This window comes from Morone saxatilis, unplaced genomic scaffold, assembly GCF_004916995.1.
Source record: "Morone saxatilis isolate NCDOM2014 unplaced genomic scaffold, NCSU_SB_2.0 Contig10, whole genome shotgun sequence".
In the NCBI taxonomy this organism is placed as follows: Eukaryota; Metazoa; Chordata; class Actinopteri; family Moronidae; genus Morone; species Morone saxatilis.
Window position 1 is genome coordinate 8162705 of NW_023339652.1, and position 7609 is coordinate 8170313.

General features: G+C 40.4%; 1 protein-coding gene across 1 annotated transcript in view; it reads right to left on the bottom strand.

Moving 5' to 3' along the window:
• The window catches only part of exoc4 (exocyst complex component 4), a 106853-nt gene that overhangs the window by 51646 nt on the left and 47598 nt on the right, over positions 1-7609 (bottom strand). The gene's annotated exons all lie outside the window — the stretch shown is intronic.

The window sequence follows — 7609 nt, forward strand, 5'->3', positions numbered from 1 at the left end:
AAGCTATGACAGTGCTGACGGGGGGGGGGGGATGGGTGGAAAAGGAGAGAGCTAAGAAAAGGATGAAAGGAAGGGAGGAGTGAAGAGTGACAAAGCGAAGGTAGAGGGAAGCAGTTATAGAAAAAAAAACAGGATGAAATGGAAAAAAGTGACAGCAAGAGGATGGAAGAAGGAGAGAAAGAAAGAGAGAAAACTCTTCATCGGCAGCATGAAAACCAGCCCATTACCCATCGTGCACAAGCAGATAGAAACACAAAAACCTCAAGCATGCACCCTTGATAGTGACACCTCACAGAAATGCCTCAATCACAGTTTGCATGGCCTGGAGGGAGCGAGGTGACAGGTCTCATATTGGAGACGGCCAACAAAATGCAATTCCAGGAAGTCAGCTCTAGGGCTGTGTGTCTGTCATACCTACAGCTCTGATAATACTCCCACACATCACATTACATTGCTGAAATGGCCACCTCTCAGCATACAGGGCATACACAAAATAAAGGTGCATACACACCGCGCAAGTATCTGCACACGCACGGACAGACACACGCCACGTGGACATGCGAGTCCTTCTGTATACATTACTGCCAGGGGAAATATGATGTTAGAGGTTAAATTATTCATTGATCCTTTCATAGCCTGTCCGAGCCTGCCTATTGTGGTGTCATGTCTTGGTCTCTGCGTGAGAGTGCGTGTCCACTTGAAAGGGCTCTCAGGGGAGAGAGGCAACCTTGAGCTGGCACTGACCTTTAACTTTGTGTGTTCCACTTTAAAAAGTGACATGTGTGTGGGTTGTTGTGTTTTCATGTACATGGCCATATGTGTAGAGAATCCGTCCATAAAAATACTTCAGGATGACCAAAGGAAGGCGAGGGGAGGGAGAAGATCCATTTCACATACCCACTGAGTGATTTGCGGTTCACATAAGATTATGGTCCGAGTTTAAATTCATTAAGATAATGAACCATAATGGATATAAATAAGCCTGAAAAAAGAACAGAATTGTCTTTATTATTTATTAAAGCAGCCAATAATTACAAAATGAAATAATAAAAGGATAGAGTGTGAAATTAACTTCACAGTAATTGAATTGGACTACATTTAATTTTGAGAGCATCAGTACAGTGCTGCCACAGTCTGCACTGGAAGTGGCAGCCTGCTGATCAGGATCTGATGGGAATTGCTTAGTCGGGAATTGCTTAGTCAGGGATTGCTTGGAATTGATGTGAGAAATGTAGGCTGCCCTCAGAATCTAAATAAGGACCAATGCAGGAAGGAAACACATGATAATGTAAGGGTTTGTTGTGGGGGGTCTTCCTCAGAGAGCCTCTCTACTTGCTCCTGGGGATGGGTCTAATTACTGGTGAGAGTGCAAGTGCTTGCACTCTGTGTGCATTATTGGACTGGATGATCCTTCAGGTGATAAACTCAGTTTGTGGTATTTCCTGTCTTTGTTGGCACAGGTTTACAGCTTTGTTAACAGTATATATATTGTTTATATCACCAGCTCTAACTGAACTACCGCCAACTCAATACAGATACCAAAAGTATTGCGGATGTTATTATACACTGTAGTATCTCTGAGTGTTCGTCACTTGTGCCAGTTTACACTCAGCCTGCTTTGTTAGGATGAAATATTTAAAATACAGAATTGTTACAACTGATGTGCATGTGTTGCTTCTTCACACACAACAGAGGAATCTATGCATCTACTGTAGTGGTTGTAACATGCCACCAGGGAGAGTGCAAGGCGTACTGTCTCCCCATGGCTCTTCAACAAGCATGTCAGTGTCATTCTTCATGTATGCCGTCATTCTCGATCAGTTCACGTGAAATACGTTGTATTTAGCCGGCTGTCTGCAGCATATGTGAGAACAGTCAAGAGCTTCTATTGGTTTCTTAAAGGTCAGCTGAAAACGCATTACTTTTTTTACGCTGTACAGGTAGAGAAAGAAAAAAACGTTTATCTGACATGAACAATTATTTTATTTATATGTATATATACACACACACACATACATAAATGTATGCCATGTATAGCAGAATGTGAATATGAAGGGCCGTACTTCCATTTAACATTTACATGACATTTCTATGATTATTTGTTCAGAGTTACGTCCATTATTAAACTAATAGTTTCCAGTAATTACAGGAATATTTCATCTTCCTGTTTTTCTAGCAGAGAGACTGAGGCCAGCAGTAAATGGCCCGGTGAGAGAAACAGGAACAGAGGAATAAAGAGAGGAGTCAGAGAAACAAGGAGAGATGGAGAGACAAGAAAAGAGGATTAGGCATGAGGAGTCATAATAATCAGTACACAGCCTACAGCTATAGAGAGACTAGAGAGGCCGAGAGATAAAAAGAGATAAATAAATTGAGAGACAGAGGGAGAGATGTATAAAACCAGTGCTTAACAACAGCTGAGCCAAAGTTCTTGTTCAGATAATGAGATGACCTGCAATGAACATTTGTACACAACTGTTAATTCTAAGGTAATCTGCATAAAAAGGTTATCTTTATGAAACTGACAATGCACTTTTGTAAAACAATTTCGAAATACTATATAATATACCTTACACACCTTTCACCTTGGTGTATAGTACCTATATCTGTATAAGAGAAATTCAATAATACAATAGTTACCTTATTATACAGAAACGTTTAGTTGATGAATCAACAAGTTGGTCAACAAAAAAATTATTTGCAACTACTTTGATTATAATAGTAATACTTTGTATAGGTAATCAGATTAATCAATAATATTATTAAATGCTATTTGCAGCCCTAGATAACATAAAGCATTGCTTGTTAAAGTTACAATTAAGCTCTCCAGGTGTGCCAGACCTGTCTGATCTCCTATTAGTCATGTCTTTATAAACCAAAATATGAGGTTTAATCTACAAGTACTGACTATTCTGTTCTAGTAACAACAGTAAGTTTCAAAGACCACTGGAAAAACAATAGCCTGACCCACCTAGCTTATTCATACTCCAAGTACGAATACTCCCAGTCTGAATAAGGCAGGTGGTTGTGTTATTGAGTCTTTAGATCAACTAGACTCAATGGACTTACTCTTAACAATTTTTATTCAGTCTTTTTCACTCTGCTATCTTTCAGTGTAACGAAGGCTTTTGCCAGCCTACGTTCTGGAATGCTCTCATTACCTTGGTGCAGTTGCCAAGGGAGCCGGCGTGATATTCAATACTTCTGTTTCCCATCCCTCCAATCTCATTTACACTTGACACCTGACATTTGCATAATGGCCTCGCTCCATCTCCCATCTACTGAAATACAGGGTGGAGGTTAGGTAGTTATATTGTGTTGTGTGTATGTGTGTGTGTGTATGAGAGACGTGTGGTATGTGTGCTCACGCTTGGTTTGGTGTGATACAGTACAGATGGGCATCTAGTGCTGTGTGTGTGGTTGTTGTGTGTGTGTGTGGGTGTGTGTGCATGCGTGGGCGTGTGTCTGTGTCGCAGGCAGGGGTTAAATGACTTCCGTCTTAATCCAGCTCATTAAGCCTGCGGAGAGCTCAGGGTGCACCACATTGGCTGATTTGGGACAATTTACGGAAATGCTGGCAGGAACACGTAAATGTGTATGCTAATTAGGGATGCTGTGACCCCAATCAGTCAGAGACAGATATTAGGGTGTCGGGAAAATTGAAGACGAACAGTCTTTGTCTTTTTTTCCATAATGTAAGCTGTGTCAGATACTGGTGAAGCGGTATGAAAATGGCATTCTGTCAGAGCACCGGAGTCTTGCACCACACTGGTTTGTTCATTCATTACAAGTTCAGGTAGAAATCTTATCACAGTGTGGAAGAGTACAAGAGACAAAAATCCTAGGCTCTCCTGATCAGGAAAGAGCTGCAGCAGAAAATTCTCAGCAATATAGTAGCAATCAACAATGTAGCAAATCAAACTAACCAACTAAACTTATCAGCAAGACTAAGCAACCTGTTTTGTATGCATTTTAACAGGCTTGACATTACTTTATTAAATTAATGAAAATAATTTGTGGCTTTCACTATGCATCTCTGACTTTGCATACGTCACATTTTGAGAGTAATGAATCCCTGCGCACTTTCGAGAGGTGTGACTCTGGTCAAGATTAGCTCAGAAGAACCCCCAGGTCGCTTCTTATCACTATAGAAAGTTTTCTATCTACAGTGGGTTCTGACGACCTTGAAATCAATGTATGATATTATAAAATGTGGAAAAGTCATTTTTAAAGCAGCAGTGACATTTCCAAAACAGAGGATGGCGTGTCACACAAAAGGTGTTTCAGTCACGTTTTTCACTCTCTGATGGAACAGATATGCTTCTATTTTTATGGGTTTTTTTTTCATTTTACGCATGTAACTACGGTAACTGTGTGTTGGGCTCTGAGCTCTGCCAAACACAGTTGACCTGCAACTCAATACTGTGCATGAATGCATCCTCTCTGGAGCACTGAAGTTTCTGTCCTTCTTAAAGCGTTGCTGTCCTTACTATTTAAGGATTGGTTGAACATGTTGATATATGAAAAGCTGTGATAGATTACCGCTCCATTCATGGCACAGTACCTCTCAAGTGTATATACCTCTCTATGTCATAGGAGACCAGATTAAGTTAAACTGACAGAAGCAAAACATGAAGTCACTGGACATGTTTGTCAGGCCCTACACCGACACATCTGCATACACTGGAATTAAGGTGATGTGGTGTTGAGGGAGGATTTGATTAAGGAATTTAGCATTATATTGCAGGTTGTCAGACAGGTAAGTCCAGATGTTTGTTTGTAGGCTACATTTAATAAAATTTGGATTCTTAGATTGAGCTAACAATCTGCATGAACACACACAAAGTAAAAACAGCTGAAGAAAGTCACATTTTCTTCTCTGAATACCTTTGCACATATTATAGAAAAAATCTCTCTCATAATATAAAAAAATGTCACAAATGCTGTGCCTTGAATATTTATCATCATATCTTTATGTAGCACCCCCGACAAAAAGAAAAAATAATATAATCCTCCCCCACAACTATTCTAGCCAGAAAGCTATGTGAGCTAGAACTGAGTGAAACGTCGTACTTAGCAAATTGCATTTGAAACCAGGGGGGAATAAATACTACAGATAAAGACTGCTCTAATGTGCTCAAATCCATTAGAAATCTCATATTCACACATAGCAGAAATCACATTACAAGACGCCCCTAATGTCATTTCACAGGGTTTTTCCGCCAGCATTTGCTACCAGGGTGAGACACTAACATCAAACATAATGGATTTTTGCCTTTTCCTTTCTCTTCCCACCTCCCTTCTGTTGTTAATTCCCCTCGTAGAGTCTGTTCTGTCCTCTGGTTGAAATTCCCTTCCAGTCGTCATTGTTCTGGATGTGAGCTCTATTTCGGGTGGATGTAATGAATTTAGCCAAACAGTTCTACTGAAGAGACCACTCACAGAGGGGGGGCTACGGCGAACTTGTTACACTTTTGCTACTCATCAACCCTGAAGGAGAGCTTGGCAGTTCAGTGTTGTTGCACTTTATTGCAAAAGTGTTTCGATCCCTTGACTTACCATGCTTCACTTACTTCACTGAAAAACAGGAGGGTAGAAGGGGTGATGTGGAAATACCATGTGTACTTCTGCTTGTTTGGATAACTTTAAACCAGGTGTGATCGGCATCTACATTGATTTACCCTCCTCTGAGGAAAGATTCAAAGTCTTGGAGGGGGGTAGAATTGTTGTCTTGCAGATAAGTATTAAAATTAATAACTTTTACCTCCAAACAACGCATTCAAAGGGAGCAGAGTAGAATAGAATAGAGAGAGTCAAGAGGAGAGGAGAGGAGAGACTCAATAAACAGACTCAATCAGAGCCTGCCAGTTTGACTTTTCCACTGGTTGCACACTCAGTGGGCACACCATGACTCCAGAATGACTGGTCGGGGATCAAACCATCACCGAGAGGAGAGAAAGGACGAAAGGGGAGAAATATCCATCTCTTTCAAAAATGTACGCTGTGCCCTTTTGAGAGTTTCGGTTTCCTCTTCTTCTCCTCTTCTTGAATGATTAGATTTGGGCACAGGGCAGACATATTTGGTTACCATTATATCCAGATTTAGAAACCCTATCTGAAATAAATCATCTCTACTGAATAAGACTCAAACTGCTTTTGGGAAAAAAAATATAATATATACACCAAAAAGATCCTTCAAAACTACAGGAAGATAAGCAGAGCCACGGGCCAAATTATTCAAAATGTGAGCAGCAAATAAACTCTTTTTTTCAACAAAGCTTATTTATTTTGCTTCTATTCACACCGAGACCAAATCAGTCAAGTCAAATATGTCCATTATGTGGATAGCCCGACAATAAATTAAAGCAAGCAATGTAGTCTAGTTAGAGACAACATAGTGCAACACAAAAACCAACAAATCATAAACTAAGTTAGCCTGCAGAAAATGACTTAAGAGAAGATGTATTATGTATGTTGGAGTTTGGGGTTTTGGTGTGTGAGGAGGTGTTTCTGTGAGTCTTCCGAACTTGGTCTGTCGTGGGGCTGGTTACTGAAGTAGGCCTTTGCAGATGTGGGGGTGGTGTATGTGTAGTGGTGTTGTTGGAGGGGGGGTTGGTTGATTGTCGAGGGGAGCTCTAGATAAGCCATAACCATAAACCATGTACACACAAAACACTCAGACTATCATGGCACCCTGGCACATAATGCCCCACACCACCTCTGTTATCTGTATATTTTAATAGGCACAGTTGGGACCAGAGGACAGCAGATGCAGGGAGAGAAGTGGAAGGAGTTTGTTCATTTAAACTGTTCCCAGTTCTGCCTGTGTACTTCTCCAAACAAACCCCCACCAACCAAATCCCCAACAATTTCATTAGACGGCTCATTTAAGAATTCATCCGCTCCTGAAAGGATTGTTTTGTGATCTCCTAATTGATGGTTACATAAGTTAGTCCATCTTTCTGATAGTTAATATTCTCCAAAGATAGATGGTTCTCCAAGCTCAATGCAGGCATCTAATCCACAATAGTGGCTAAAAAGACGCCAAACAGGTATTTCTAAGAGACTGTGTTTCAGCAGTTGAAACTGATTGGGGCTGAAGAAATAATTTTGCCTTTTTGTGTGTGTGTGTGTGTGTGTGTGTGTGTGTGTGTGTGTGTGTGTGGTGTGTTGTGTGTGTGTGTGTCGTGTGTGTGTGTGTGTGTGTGTGTGTGTGCATATTGTTACCTATTATATATCCAGATTTAGAAACCCTATCTGAATTAAATCATCTCTACTGAATAAGACTCAAACTGCTTTTGGGGGAAAAAAATATAATACTATACACCAAAAAGATCCTTCAAAACTACAGGAAGACTAAGCAGGAGCCACGCGGGCCAAATTAATTCAAAATGTAGCAGCAAATCAAACTCTTTTTTTTCAACAAAGCTTATTTTATTTTGCCTTCTATTCACACCCGGCAGACCCAAATCAGTCAAGTCATAATATGTCCATTATGTGGATAGCCCGAACAATAAATTAAAGCCCAAGCAATGTAGTCTAGTTAGATGACAACATAGCTGCACACAAAACCAACAAACATAAAACTAAGTTAGGCCTGCCAGAAAAT